Raw genomic sequence first — 16,994 nt, 5'->3', positions numbered from 1 at the left:
CAGAGAATAAGAATATTATCATACCTCCAAATTCCACAGCCACTTTGTCAGAGTATGTCGACAAAGAAATCCCATATCAGGCCACACTAGCCATGGTTCATTGCTGTAGATTGGCGAAAGATTTCAGCGACTTCGATGTTGAACCGAACTTGTTGTCATACAAGCACCAACATAATGGACATCTTAAGATCAACATAGCAAATGTCACCACCCGCACCCTCAGCATTCCACCACGATCTATCATTGCAGAGGTTCAACTTATAACCATAGAGACCCTACCTGAACCAACGACTGAGGAAGAAGCTACAAAGATTATGAATCTGTTGAAGATAACCAAGAGTGACCTCACTGATAGTCAACTAGAAGAAGGATATCAACTTATCCGTTGCTATATGGACATATTTTCCAAAGCTGACGACGATTATGGAGACACAGACATCGTGAAGCATCGAATAGATCTCATTGATGAGAAACCCTTCAAGCAACGATATAGGAGAATACCACCTTCAGCCTATGATGAGGTACGCAGTCACCTTCGACAGCTCTTGGACGCCAAGATCATCAGACCTTCTAAAAGCCCTTTTGCATCCAATGTAGTCTTGGCTAGGAAGAAGGACAATACTTTGCGTCTCTGTGTTGATTACCGTCAGCTGAATAACCAGACAATACGGGACAGCTATGCTTTGCCACGGATAGAAAACTTGTTGGATTGTCTTGCAGGCAGTAGGTTCTTTAGCTGCGTGGATATGAAATCAGGGTACCATCAGGTCGAGATACTGGAAGCACACAAAGAGCGGGTAGCTTTCACAGTAGGACCTCTTGGTTTCTATGAGTACAATAGAATGCCGTTTGGACTGACCAACAGCCCGGCCACGTACCAGAGGCTAATGGAGGAATGTCTTGCTGACTACCATCTTAAGATATGCTGTGTGTTCATCGACGATATCATCATCTTCGGTAAAACATTTGAAGAGCATTTACACAACTTGAACCTAGTGATGGAACGAATACGCCAAGCCCACTTGAAGCTAGCGCCAAAGTGTTCCTTTTTCCAACGCAAGGTGAAATTCCTAGGGCATGTTGTCTCGGAGGATGGAGTTGAGGTGGATCCCGATAAGACAGAGAAAGTCACCAACTGGCCTAAGCCAACATCACCAGAAGAGGTCCTTCGCTTTCTTGGACTCGCCGGATACTATCGTCGCTTCATTCGTAACTTCAGCCAGATTAGTCGACCATTAACAGACTTGATGCCCAGAACAACAGGCAAGAAGGGTAATAGAAAGAAGAAACCACCTAGCGACTGGCATTGGGGAGATAGAGAGGAGGCAGCATTCAAAAAGTTGAAGGAGCTCTTAACATCAGCACCAGTACTCAGCTACCAGCAACCTGAATGTCCATTTGAGCTTTATACAGATGCCAGTAGTATTGGACTTGGGGCAATCTTGCATCAGGTTCAGGATGGACAAAAGAAAGTAATATGTTACGCCAGTAGAGGATTGGCGAAAGCGGAGAAGAACTACCCAGCCCACAAACTGGAATTCTTGGCTTTGAAGTGGGCGGTCACGGACAAATTCAAAGATTGCCTCTATGGACAGCACTTCACCATCATCACTGATAACAACCCACTGACATATGTTCTAACCACCGCCAAACTGGATGCTACCGGTCACCGATGGCTTGCGGACCTTGCAACCTTCGACTTTGACATCAAGTACCGGCCAGTGAAGACCAACACTGCGGCTGATGCTTTTAGCAGATGTCCACAACAAGAGGAAGTCAGCATCAGTTGCGACTCAGTTAAAGCCATATATAATTCAACTACTACCGCACCCTTTGCTGAATGTTTGGCTGTGGCACCAGGTATACTCAGGGATGATGATGAACAGAATGGAACACTTACATCTGATATCATTGACTGGAAGAAAGCACAAAGACAGTATACAACGATACAACGCTGGATAGAAATCATAAAAAATAGCCTAGTACTGGAAACTGGAAGGCGTATGTGGGACCACTTGTTCATGCATACAACTGCACAAGGCATGAGTCCACCGGTTTTCACCATACTACCTTATGTTTGGACGGGAGCCGAGGCTACCAGTGGATGATGCTTTTGGTCTTAGGAGGAGCGGTACTGGATCAAACTACGTTGAGGATCTTCGGAACCGACTAAAGTATGCTCATCAACTTGCAGCATAAGCGTCAAAGAAATCTCAACAACATCAAAAGAAGCAGTACGACACCAAGATCAAGGGAGCATCCGTCACTACTGGAGACCTTGTACTAGTTAGGATTCTTGCATTCGAGGGAAAACATAAGCTGGCGGATAAATGGGAACAGGACCCTTACATCGCCCTAGATCAGCCAAACACAGACATCCCAGTTTTCATAGTCCAGGAGGAGAATGGAGAATGTCGAAAGCGAAGACTGCACAGAAATCAGCTGCTACCAGTGGGACACTTGATTGAGCCTACTCGACCGGTACCAAAGCCAAGATATGTCAAGAAGCCAAAACCGAAACCTGCACCAAGGGTGACTAGATCGACAGAGCACCAATAATCGTCTGATGAAGACTTAGTTGAAGTCGTGGTATTGAAACCAACAGATGAGGATGACAGTGACTCAACAGTTACTGCAGAAACATCTCAGCTGGAGGATAAACCAAATCAGGTTGTAAGAGACGGTGCTGATGGAACTGGATCGCGACCTGAAGGGGACGCCCGTTTTCAGGAGGATGAGTTGGATCAATCCAATGAGGTTCCTGGGACAGAGTCGGATGCCAGTGATCATAGTAGAGGGAGTCTTTCACAAGAGACAGACAGCGAACAACAGGAGGAGCTTTCTGGTGAATCTTCGATGTTTTCTCCGAGAATCCGTCGATCAACACGCACTAGACAACCACCCAGTTGGATGACCTCTGGAAAATACCAACTTTCCAAGTCTACAGGAAGTACGGATTGGTACCAGAAAATCCAGTGTTTAACATCTTTGGCTGATACAGATTTGTTCCAAGGTATGCAGACTGAAACAGCACGTACCATCTTGGATATCATAAAGACATCATCGGGTCAGAAGAAATGACGGGTCGTCATTTCACGGCTGGGGGGAGTTTGTAATAGTCTGCAATGTTGTTTTATATGAATATTTTATGTATTGTGTAATAAAATATTTGACTTGTATGAATGTGTATTATGTTTTACTATTTGACTTGGACCGATTGACAGACGAGCTTTCGGAAACTGGTGATTGTATTGCAATCTAGTCGTAATCTTCTATATTCTTTTTCATGCTTGATTAGTACGCACTTCTTTTCTCGTCATTTATTGGTTGGTAATTGTCGCGGGTTAATTCCTTTTTCATTTGAACACTCTTACCTAAGTATCTGAACGGACATGTTGGTTTTTATGTTCATCCGAATCTAGCAACCTATATTCTTATCAACTCAACTTATGTACGCATCTGATTTCAACTTAACTATTACTAAGGTTAGTTTCTTTAACATTCCTAGATTAATTGTGCATGTTAATGGTCTTGAAATTAACATTTTTACCTCGTATGAAAGTCTGGTATGAATGATTGATTGATTGTGTAACTTTCATAATAATTTAACTAAACACACAAATCTGTAATGTTATTTAACTATGCTTAAATAATAGCGATTAATGATTGATTCATTTAACAGTTCGAGTGGACCGCTCGAAAGTAAACGTGTAAGTCTTTAAATCAATCCAGGGGGCACAATCTTCCGGTTGCCGCCATGTTAAAAATTTCTATATGACTATAAGATTTTAAACACAACTTTTTCAAAATGTAATTTCTAGCGATCGAATAGACAGATTTACGTGAAATTGTAATATATCGATTCAGAAAGTTGTAAATTTTGGATTTATCATAAGGAGATACACAAATTCGGTAGATATAAAAAGAAATTAACCAGGTAAGTGGAAAAGCCATGTTTATTATTGTCCTGGTAAAACCGAGCCTTAGTTTTATGAAAAACTTGATTTTGCCCATTTAAACCTAATGTTTTCATAATTATGATAAGGTTTTACAATGATTTATCATCATTTATGATATTTATTTGCATTTTATCTAGCTCACATTTACAGCTCATTATACACATGGCTAGTTTGTTCATATTTTGCTAGTCCGCCGTTTCTTATGTGTGTTTTTAGGAACCGCCCATTGAAATACTTAATGTATGAGATGCTGCGATCGTAAACAAGATTAATTTCATCAACGATATTAATTTGCTTATTATTGATGCAGTTACTAAGATAGAAATTTAATCATGAAAGGCAGTATTATGAAATTAACCTTCGTTTACAAAATGTACATTTATTTCAAACACATTACTAGTCAAGTTGTCTTAATTACAGTATTAAAAAGATGCTTAGAAACTACAGTACTACAAACCAAAAATAACAGACAACAGTAAGTCAGAAATACATTGTATCATTTGCACTTTACATGTATGTGTATGTGTGTGTTTTTTGTGGGGGGGGGGGGGTATGATTAAAAATGAAATAAAAAAGAAACATTGAAATATTCACTTTATGAAACAAAAAAAACAAAAACAAAAAACCCGGATCAATGATTGCCCTAATAAAATTGTTAAAATAATAAAGGCAGGACCTTTTTTTTCACAAAATAGTAAGACAGGATAGTTTACAAATGTAGCTCTTCCCATAGAGATCAAATGGTTGTTCCTTTTTTATTTTAATTTATTTCATTTAACCATTCAATTTTACAATGATTTACAGAACAAGAGGAATCGAACCTCCTACTCATTGCTAAATATGACGTGAGTCCACCAGGAAACTGTCATTAAACATGTATTTTCTACTTAACAATGTATTGAATACATACTGAAGTTGCATTATAAAACACAATCAAGTGCGGTATCACAGCTGTTACCATCCTTTTCAATCAGGTCTTAACAAAATAGTACAAGTACATTGTACATGCAATTTATAATCATATATAGATATTATAAGCTTACAATTATGAAAAGCTTTCAATTTTTATATGTATTACATGTATATTGATACTGGTTTGTTTTAATTTTCAGCATCCTAAGCAGTATGAATTGAATTAATAGACAATGCACATGTATATGAAGCAGAAGGAAACATGACTTGCATGTCAATTATTCAACTGATTTGACCCATTTCAACAGCATATTGGACACACAATGACTTAAATTCAGTAAATGTTTAGTATGGGAGAATCAACACATTATATTTTGAGCATGAGGAAGGCGCAGATGAAATATTACATGTATTTACCTATTTTCAGGGGAAAGTATCTATCCAAGACTGACTCTTAATATAAAAATGCAAAACAATACAGTTGTAAAAGTTTTCAGTATCTGCTATAAGACATATTGTGGTAAAATGTGATACATTGTACATGTATAATAAAAGAAAATTGAATACATTAAGTACGTTCTTTTTTCTTATATGTGGCAAAGCCCAGTGGAAATTTCATTATTCTGATATTGGGTACATTTACTATATACATTTGTGCATGCATATACAGTATGTATTAAGGTGTCTATCTCTTTTTTTCCACTTGTGTTTACACATTAAGCCAACACAATGGACAGTCCAATTAAACCATACTTTTAAATTTAAACTTAACCATTACTGTGAACAAGGATTTATATATAACTCTGTGCTGTGAACACAAATTTTGCATAACCAACCAGTTTATTACTTAAAGCAGTCTTCTAGGATTCCTATTCCTATTCTATGCTGTAAGGATTTGTTTTGTTAGGAAAGCAGTCATTGACTGTGGGAATGTTGATTTTATATGGATTTTTCCCAAGGAAACCTCAATTTTTGAAAAATCCTAGAACACTGGACTTAGTACATGTACATTTGTACATATTGGTTTGACCTAGGAATAATATATGTGGTCAGCAGTTTAGAAAATAGAAAATGAAAAAGTTTGACATTTTAAGTTAATAATAACAAAAGTCCAGGAAGCCATGCAGTCAACAGAGGCTAATGTTGGTATCATTATCGCCTGCGCTTGTGACTTTAGTGTTACAGGAGTGACATACAGGCTTCTCTAATTAAATTTAGGTTACAGACCACCAATTCAACCAATGAGCATTTGGAACGTACGCAAAAATAGTCCTACGCAGAAATTACCCCTGTTCCTCATAGTGCTGTGAAAAAAATTCTCATCTTATTTAAAAAATTTAAACAGTTTCTGAAAGGAAAAACATTTCTGTACATTTTATACGTGCATTTTGCTTCTTGTGATGTGAAGCCTAATCTCCATAATGATTTTTAAATATACCTCTATCTTGTGAAAACACTGGGATTTCCCATGCTATTTATAGACCCTTCACTTCCGGTGACCAGTACTGCACTGCAAGTCTGCTAACCCCACATGCCATTCTGAGGATTGTGAGCTCACATATGTAGAATCATGCTGATATATAGTCCTCTGCAGGTTAAAGTTAAGGTAAAGTCCAGAGAAACCATTGAATATTGTGAAATTAGCATAGAAGCCTATGGAAAGTGGAATTGGTGGTTTTTAGCCTTAAGTACATTATTTTTCATTATTGCCAAATGTTACATTAAAAATAAAAATGTAGCATTATACCACTGCGAATATCAGGGATGTGTGTATCTGGACTTACCTTATATTACTGTACTGCAAGTTGTACAGTATGAAAAATTAATATGGATGGTTTTTAAAATCATGAAAGTGAACTGCTACATGAACAAAAAAATGTATGCAAGATTTTTTTTTTATAGTTGCAACCTCTGCAAAGTCTACTTAAAACCTTGTGATCCCTTGTTAACATGAATTTTCAGATGAGTCTGTACCCTCATTGTGTAACAGACCTAATTAAGATTACAATGTAAGTAAGTTGCCACATTTTGATCATTTTAATCAAAAATCTTGAAATTTACAAAACAAATCATAGCACACCTTCCAGGAGGAAGCATGCAATAACAAGACTCAATATCATCAGTCATCACATATATGATTGATCATGTCGAATAGGTAGATCGTAATATTGAGTATAAAGTTGAATAGAATTTACTATGACATTAAATTTAATGTGAGCATTTTAAACGGTGACATTTCTTTTATTAAATTTTCACTAATGATAATAACACATTATGACATCAGAATCAAAACAAATCCAAACATAAAGAATATTAAAATAATTTCCATATGAGTAAGCATCTCAATTTAAATGTCCATAATTAACACAAATATTATTCATATAAACAATGCCCAACGAGAAAGGCAGGTAACTCCGTCCACATTGCTTCCAAGTCCACACACAAATACACGTAGTCCATGCGTTTGCACTTATTTAAAGCATGCATGTATATTATATATATATTATATGCCTATTTGAATAACAAAGAAGTGAACTTTACCTTTGAATATTCAATCAGTCAGTATGCAAATTATTTGTCATAGTAAGTTATCTGAACCAATCAAAAAAATCCGGAACTGTTCTTGTTCACTTAATTTTTCTCTGAAATAGATGGCAATAATTAGAGAGGTTCCGATGATGTACGCCATATTTCATTAACACTTGAGGCGACTTAGGTTCCCCTACTTATGAACTCCCCTGATCGATCACACATTGTGGTCATAAATTGTTTTAAACTATAAATACAATAAGTGATTTTTGATACTTCAGGTACAATACAGTAGTACTGGAGACTTACTACTCCTGTGACCATTTACAAATGTGCCTCTTGCACGATATGTGAGGTAAGCTAAGTGTTTTATATTCTTGAGTTTTTGCTTTGCTTATGTATTTGCTTTGCTATGTTTTTTACGCTTATTGTATGCACTAAATCGCTTATACTCTAATGCTGTAGTTTTGCTCTTTAATATGTTTGATTAGATAATTTACCATTTTCTTATAATTTGCTACATTTGAATATGGAGTCAAATGGAGTGAAACTACATATTTAGCTAGTTGGTTTATGCTTCACAAGCAGATTGATGAAGCCGTAAATTAAATTTACTCAAATGTTACATTTTTCGTATGATATGTAAATGTACTAAAATATACATTCACAAATTCGGTAGATATAAAAAGAAATTAACCAGGTAAGTGGAAAAGCCATGTTTATTATTGTCCTGGTAAAACCGAGCCTTAGTTTTATGAAAAACTTGATTTTGCCCATTTAAACCTAATGTTTTCATAATTATGATAAGGTTTTACAATGATTTATCATCATTTATGATATTTATTTGCATTTTATCTAGCTCACATTTACAGCTCATTATACACATGGCTAGTTTGTTCATATTTTGCTAGTCCGCCGTTTCTTATGTGTGTTTTTAGGAACCGCCCATTGAAATACTTAATGTATGAGATGCTGCGATCGTAAACAAGATTAATTTCATCAACGATATTAATTTGCTTATTATTGATGCAGTTACTAAGATAGAAATTTAATCATGAAAGGCAGTATTATGAAATTAACCTTCGTTTACAAAATGTACATTTATTTCAAACACATTACTAGTCAAGTTGTCTTAATTACAGTATTAAAAAGATGCTTAGAAACTACAGTACTACAAACCAAAAATAACAGACAACAGTAAGTCAGAAATACATTGTATCATTTGCACTTTACATGTATGTGTATGTGTGTGTTTTTTGTGGGGGGGTGGGGGTATGATTAAAAATGAAATAAAAAAGAAACATTGAAATATTCACTTTATGAAACAAAAAAAACAAAAACAAAAAACCCGGATCAATGATTGCCCTAATAAAATTGTTAAAATAATAAAGGCAGGACCTTTTTTTTCACAAAATAGTAAGACAGGATAGTTTACAAATGTAGCTCTTCCCATAGAGATCAAATGGTTGTTCCTTTTTTATTTTAATTTATTTCATTTAACCATTCAATTTTACAATGATTTACAGAACAAGAGGAATCGAACCTCCTACTCATTGCTAAATATGACGTGAGTCCACCAGGAAACTGTCATTAAACATGTATTTTCTACTTAACAATGTATTGAATACATACTGAAGTTGCATTATAAAACACAATCAAGTGCGGTATCACAGCTGTTACCATCCTTTTCAATCAGGTCTTAACAAAATAGTACAAGTACATTGTACATGCAATTTATAATCATATATAGATATTATAAGCTTACAATTATGAAAAGCTTTCAATTTTTATATGTATTACATGTATATTGATACTGGTTTGTTTTAATTTTCAGCATCCTAAGCAGTATGAATTGAATTAATAGACAATGCACATGTATATGAAGCAGAAGGAAACATGACTTGCATGTCAATTATTCAACTGATTTGACCCATTTCAACAGCATATTGGACACACAATGACTTAAATTCAGTAAATGTTTAGTATGGGAGAATCAACACATTATATTTTGAGCATGAGGAAGGCGCAGATGAAATATTACATGTATTTACCTATTTTCAGGGGAAAGTATCTATCCAAGACTGACTCTTAATATAAAAATGCAAAACAATACAGTTGTAAAAGTTTTCAGTATCTGCTATAAGACATATTGTGGTAAAATGTGATACATTGTACATGTATAATAAAAGAAAATTGAATACATTAAGTACGTTCTTTTTTCTTATATGTGGCAAAGCCCAGTGGAAATTTCATTATTCTGATATTGGGTACATTTACTATATACATTTGTGCATGCATATACAGTATGTATTAAGGTGTCTATCTCTTTTTTTCCACTTGTGTTTACACATTAAGCCAACACAATGGACAGTCCAATTAAACCATACTTTTAAATTTAAACTTAACCATTACTGTGAACAAGGATTTATATATAACTCTGTGCTGTGAACACAAATTTTGCATAACCAACCAGTTTATTACTTAAAGCAGTCTTCTAGGATTCCTATTCCTATTCTATGCTGTAAGGATTTGTTTTGTTAGGAAAGCAGTCATTGACTGTGGGAATGTTGATTTTATATGGATTTTTCCCAAGGAAACCTCAATTTTTGAAAAATCCTAGAACACTGGACTTAGTACATGTACATTTGTACATATTGGTTTGACCTAGGAATAATATATGTGGTCAGCAGTTTAGAAAATAGAAAATGAAAAAGTTTGACATTTTAAGTTAATAATAACAAAAGTCCAGGAAGCCATGCAGTCAACAGAGGCTAATGTTGGTATCATTATCGCCTGCGCTTGTGACTTTAGTGTTACAGGAGTGACATACAGGCTTCTCTAATTAAATTTAGGTTACAGACCACCAATTCAACCAATGAGCATTTGGAACGTACGCAAAAATAGTCCTACGCAGAAATTACCCCTGTTCCTCATAGTGCTGTGAAAAAAATTCTCATCTTATTTAAAAAATTTAAACAGTTTCTGAAAGGAAAAACATTTCTGTACATTTTATACGTGCATTTTGCTTCTTGTGATGTGAAGCCTAATCTCCATAATGATTTTTAAATATACCTCTATCTTGTGAAAACACTGGGATTTCCCATGCTATTTATAGACCCTTCACTTCCGGTGACCAGTACTGCACTGCAAGTCTGCTAACCCCACATGCCATTCTGAGGATTGTGAGCTGACATATGTAGAATCATGCTGATATATAGTCCTCTGCAGGTTAAAGTTAAGGTAAAGTCCAGAGAAGCCATTGAATATTGTGAAATTAGCATAGAAGCCTATGGAAAGTGGAATTGGTGGTTTTTAGCCTTAAGTACATTATTTTTCATTATTGCCAAATGTTACATTAAAAATAAAAATGTAGCATTATACCACTGCGAATATCAGGGATGTGTGTATCTGGACTTACCTTATATTACTGTACTGCAAGTTGTACAGTATGAAAAATTAATATGGATGGTTTTTAACATCATGAAAGTGAACTGCTACATGAACAAAAAATGTATGCAAGATTTTTTTTTTTTATAGTTGCAACCTCTGCAAAGTCTACTTAAAACCTTGTGATCCCTTGTTAACATGAATTTTCAGATGAGTCTGTACCCTCATTGTGTAACAGACCTAATTAAGATTACAATGTAAGTAAGTTGCCACATTTTGATCATTTTAATCAAAAATCTTGAAATTTACAAAACAAATCATAGCACACCTTCCAGGAGGAAGCATGCAATAACAAGACTCAATATCATCAGTCATCACATATATGATTGATCATGTCGAATAGGTAGATCGTAATATTGAGTATAAAGTTGAATAGAATTTACTATGACATTAAATTTAATGTGAGCATTTTAAACGGTGACATTTCTTTTATTAAATTTTCACTAATGATAATAACACATTATGACATCAGAATCAAAACAAATCCAAACATAAAGAATATTAAAATAATTTCCATATGAGTAAGCATCTCAATTTAAATGTCCATAATTAACACAAATATTATTCATATAAACAATGCCCAACGAGAAAGGCAGGTAACTCCGTCCACATTGCTTCCAAGTCCACACACAAATACACGTAGTCCATGCGTTTGCACTTATTTAAAGCATGCATGTATATTATATATATATTATATGCCTATTTGAATAACAAAGAAGTGAACTTTACCTTTGAATATTCAATCAGTCAGTATGCAAATTATTTGTCATAGTAAGTTATCTGAACCAATCAAAAAAATCCGGAACTGTTCTTGTTCACTTAATTTTTCTCTGAAATAGATGGCAATAATTAGAGAGGTTCCGATGATGTACGCCATATTTCATTAACACTTGAGGCGACTTAGGTTCCCCTACTTATGAACTCCCCTGATCGATCACACATTGTGGTCATAAATTGTTTTAAACTATAAATACAATAAGTGATTTTTGATACTTCAGGTACAATACAGTAGTACTGGAGACTTACTACTCCTGTGACCATTTACAAATGTGCCTCTTGCACGATATGTGAGGTAAGCTAAGTGTTTTATATTCTTGAGTTTTTGCTTTGCTTATGTATTTGCTTTGCTATGTTTTTTACGCTTATTGTATGCACTAAATCGCTTATACTCTAATGCTGTAGTTTTGCTCTTTAATATGTTTGATTAGATAATTTACCATTTTCTTATAATTTGCTACATTTGAATATGGAGTCAAATGGAGTGAAACTACATATTTAGCTAGTTGGTTTATGCTTCACAAGCAGATTGATGAAGCCGTAAATTAAATTTACTCAAATGTTACATTTTTCGTATGATATGTAAATGTACTAAAATATACATTCACACATACGGTTAATTTTTATGTTATCTTTATGTGCAAGATGCTATTATTTATCTTGTGCTGTGTATTGAATATAACTGTATTTTACAGGGCATTAACATTTATTGGCAATAAAGCATAGAACCCTAGAGATTAGAGTTTACTTCTATCAACCCCCTAGAAATAGAGGTTGTGACATAAATAATTCGCTTTCGATTTGATTGCATTCATTATTCCCCACTCTGTCGATTGTAAAAGCACGTTATTTTTACCAAAGTAATAGACATATTCAAGATGTGCATTTTCTTGGAATTCTTTTTAGTGTTCGTTTTGATAGATACGTTTTAAATTAAGGAAATGTTTCAAATTTCTCTATTTCGTCCTCAAATGTCACAAGTCACAAAAAGCAACGTCTTTGCACAGAATGTGTCGTTAAAACGAATTTTAACATTTCAAAACGTCTATGTATACATGTCGTTTTATGCTTTAAACGGACACAACATTCATGATACTTTGCATGGTATTAAGTACCAGTCTGTATAAAATTCAGACAGTGGCTATGGTATAGGTGATTCATGGTGTAGAAAAACCCACCGAACAAATAATGATTTTTTCGATCTTCAGATGCTATAATTTTATGGAACGTAGTCTTTTTTGTATTCATGTCTGTACTTTTGACAAAATCATACATTTATCTCCCAATTTAAACCAAGACTGGTTATGTGGTGTCTACCTTATTCTAAATAAGAAATGAAAGTAAATCTGGGGCGTTTATGACATACATCATATGGCGTCAATACCAAACTTTCATGCATTATAGAAGCTGATGTTTTTACAGTAAAATTAGCTAACAAAACATGCAAAAACAATACGCATAGGTATTTTTTTTTCAGACAAATGTACATGAAATCAAACAGAAGTGTCAAATGCAGCATCGGGGAAACGGAAACAAAGAGAAACCGAAGCGAAAAAAAACGCAAAAAAATTGAGAAAAAAAACCAAAAAGAGAGAACAAAAATGAGAGAAGCCAAACTTATTGTCCTGAAGAGGAAAATGCTAAAAAGTGAACGCCAAAAGCGTTGGGGTGAGAATAAAATAAAATTAACTGCAACAGAAGTTTGTGACAGCGATGCCACCAAAAACAATTTTGAATTTCCAAATAGAATGTCAAATGTAGGCTTTTGAAAAAACTTAAATCGTCTTTACCACAAACACCAAATAAGCATGTGTCGACAATCGCTGCGTATCTAAAGAGCAAATCACCAACTGTTAAAATTCTCGAAGATAAAAATATAATATCGACACCTCAAGATCAATTAGCGTCAACCATAGTTGACATGAAGGAAACTATAAAAAAGGCTAAATATCGACGGTCGGATGATGCGCGAGCAGCAGTTAATTTAGTTACAGCATCGGAAAGTGTCCAAAATATTGTTAAATCAAGGGCAAAAAAACCTTTAGCACAGGCGCTAGAGGTGTCTCAAAAAAGAATATCAAGGGCAACTACATTCAGAAAAAAGATATTACACTCTGAGAGTGCAGCACATGAATACACTTCACGTAAGACAAGGTATGATGCATTGAGTGATGACAACAAAAAATCATGTATAACTTTTGGTGTTCTCCAGAAAATTTGTATCCCACCGGAAACAAAAACGATGTAAAAAGAGTTCGTATAGGCCCTAAAAAATACTCATCACACCCAGTGTAAATTTTTGAAAAAACTCAAACTGGGTGTTTCAGGACATTCCTTTCCAAACATTAAAACATCACAACGCGTGTTTGAGAGGTGTAAACCGTTCTTTGTTCGATCTGCATAAAAACAAAAAATCGCATTACATGTTGCTGTCGCTATCATTTAGAAATTAAGTACATGTTGAAATATGTGATGGAAAACCGCAGAAAAATTAACCATACACGTAATGAATCTAACCAGCTAAAATTTACAATGATGTATATGAACTTTGTAACGAGACTATATGTGAAAAAAAACTGATGAAGGTTTCCATCTCAAGGTATGCATCAATAGAGATTGTATCGACTGTGGTGTGTCGAAGTTTTCTACTGATCCCGTCGAAACAATTATCAGTTCAGATTCTCCGGATGTGAACTGGAAGTGTTCGAATACTTAGATATGAAAACAAAATTAGGGTTAAAGAAGAAATTGATGCTAGTTCAGAAAAAAACAAACCAGGAGAAATGATGGCTTATTTTTCAAAGCTACTAAATAAATTCCCTTCCCATATTTTTAGAGCTAAGTTGCAGAATAAAGTCATTAGTAAAAAACTTACCATTAAAACATTGTATAGCGGTACATGACTTTTCAGAAAACTATAGATGCAAAGAACAAATAGAGATTCAGTCAGACTACTTTCAGAGACAAGGGGTTTCGATACACGTCACATAAATTGATAGACAATTAAACGTGGACGGCGTGCACAGTACGAATGATCATCCCCATGTTGTTACCGAACATTTTATTGCTATTTCCAATGATGAAAGCCATGATCATCATTTTACATGTTATGTACAAAATCAAATTTCTGAATATCTAAGATCGATTTCATGTCATGTTAATGTCATGCATGAATTTTGTTACGGGTGTTCCAGTCAGCGTCCATTCAATCAGCGGAAGATTTCTTTAAATTGTGTAGCGAAAATCTTATTCAACCAAAAACTGAAGGCTGTAAGCGGAGGATTTTTAAAGTTATAGAAACTATACCGCGAAACGAAAATTTTAACGCGACAAACTTGAATACAGATGACACAGAAGTCGAAAGTTTACAATTACCGGATCTCGTTAGTAAAAAGACAATATTTGCTGTTTTATGTGATGACGAAGAGTACGATTTTTCACCCTGTAAAAGCAAAATCCGAAACTTTTATGTTAGATTATGATAAAAACAGACAGTTGGGGCGTTCGATTCAACTCGGGATCTCGTGTGATATTTTCAATACATAAACGGCAATCAATTAATGTTTTCTTTAATTCGCCGGAAATTGGCATTGATTTCAGCAGCCTCTGTTGTCTATATTTGCAATGACGGCGATATCGAGAACTGTAGCAGTGACGGACTTGAAGTTAAGCTTTATGACCACACCCATCAAACAATAGTTTGAAATGTGTGATTATGTTCGATGTTTTAGGCTTTGTGTATTTGTGCAGTTAAAGCATAATATGATGTGAAGTTGTTGTTTTGCTTTGGTTTAGGTTTTAAATTTGTTTTTAAAAAATTTCCATGAACGTACACGCAATTAAATGTACGTCAGTTTAAGAAAAGACTTCAAAATCGTTAATTCTGACGTTACGTACAGTACCAACATCTTGCGCAACGTCATACATGCATAAAGGAGTAAAATGGAGACACTAATAGAACGTCGGAAACGCAGAAAATCACAAATGCTATATAATATCGAACAAAAGCATGCCCATGAGTATTTGTGTAATCTTGTTCCACCTAAGTTACAATCTATTTACAATTATCCATCTGCGAAACGGGGAGAACATTTTATTGCCGTATTGTAGATTGTCTGTTACAAGGGAATCCTTCCTTCCATCTACTATTAAGGAATGGAACAATCTCGACATTACAATAAGACAGATTGATTCAGTATCAAAATTTAAGTCGGTTTTAACTAGGAATAAGGATCGATCCATTGTAGTTAAATATTTTTCATACGGGCCTGGAAAGCTAACTATACTGATAAACTAAGATAATCTGCATCTTTTCTGAATTATGACCTGCACCGAGTAAATATCATCCCAGATCCGCTATGTAGATGTGCTACTAACATGGAAGATGTTGACCACTACTTCTTAAATTTTATTGTCCTTTATATATAGTCCAACGACAAACTTTGTTAATTTAAGCTTGCTCTGTGATACTTATCCACTTAATGCAAACATTTTACTATCTGGAATCCCTGAATTAATATATGAAGAAAACATTTGTATTTTTCAGCAAATTTTTCAGTATATAAAAGAGTCAAAAAGATTTCTTGTTGTATGATTGGTGAATCAACCTATTATTTTTTTTTGTTTTTTGCTGTGTTATAGATCGTCACCATCACATCCCCTTCCACAAACTATTTTTCTCTCCAGTAGACTTTTAAACGATGGATAGTGCCCTGACAATTCCAACAAAGTGTACCCAATAGCAAGTTCAGTCAGCTGTCATCTATTTCAGTATAAAATTCTAACTATTTCAAAGTAATCAAACCATAAACTATCACTTTAAATGATATATTTGACGACAACGAGGACGAACAATATTCTGCCAACCGATTCTTTCTTCACTACTACCATTACGAACAAAACCTTTCACACAAGAAGATGACCTAAGTTGCAAATCGACGAACTTAATCTACGGATAAGTATACAACTTATGCGGTCTGGTAAATGTCTGCAAAACACAAGAACAATTAAAGAATGTGCGGTCATCGGGATTAATACCAGCGAATTCCCGACATTTTATAAACAATCAACAGAATCATTCAATCCTCTCTATGAAAGTTCGTATTCCTGGTATTTTTGTCCTAAATATTAGCTATCGTAGAGAAAGAGAGGAATACTGGATAACTAGACTAGGAACTGCAATACCTTACGGGTGCAATGATAACATCAAATATATAAGAAACCTTTCCAGCCAATATAGCATAAAATAAATATGATGAATTTATATTACAAACATCCAAGAAGGATAAGGAGCCAATGTCATCGCCACTATATTACCTAAAATGCATGATGTCTCCATAGATGGTCTTCTTCCTTTCATACAAAAACATC

General features: G+C 34.7%; 2 long non-coding RNA genes across 4 annotated transcripts; both read left to right on the top strand.

The window, feature by feature from the left end:
- The first annotated feature begins 3,709 nt into the window (after window positions 1-3,709).
- On the top strand, window positions 3,710-5,443 carry LOC148597682 (uncharacterized). Its single transcript, XR_015918637.1, has 3 exons — window positions 3,710-3,937; window positions 4,380-4,434; window positions 5,072-5,443. It is a non-coding gene; the product is annotated as an uncharacterized LOC148597682 (long non-coding RNA).
- Window positions 5,444-7,161: 1,718 nt separating this feature from the next.
- Window positions 7,162-9,606, top strand: LOC148597681 (uncharacterized). 3 transcript variants are annotated; one of them, XR_015918640.1, is made up of 3 exons: window positions 7,543-7,755; window positions 8,543-8,597; window positions 9,235-9,606. It is a non-coding gene; the product is annotated as an uncharacterized LOC148597681 (long non-coding RNA). The 3 variants fall into 3 exon arrangements; XR_015918639.1 differs by lacking the exon at window positions 7,543-7,755 and adding an exon at window positions 8,040-8,100; XR_015918638.1 differs by lacking the exon at window positions 8,543-8,597 and having other exon boundaries at window positions 7,162-7,755.
- The last annotated feature ends 7,388 nt before the right edge of the window (window positions 9,607-16,994 follow it).

This window comes from Perna viridis, chromosome 14 (assembly GCF_037379345.1).
Source record: "Perna viridis isolate PV_CMFRI_1.1 ecotype Kerala chromosome 14, ASM3737934v1, whole genome shotgun sequence".
In the NCBI taxonomy this organism is placed as follows: domain Eukaryota; kingdom Metazoa; phylum Mollusca; class Bivalvia; order Mytilida; family Mytilidae; genus Perna; species Perna viridis.
The sequence above is the reverse complement of the archived record's forward strand: the minus strand, read 5'-3'. Positions and strand labels throughout refer to the sequence as shown.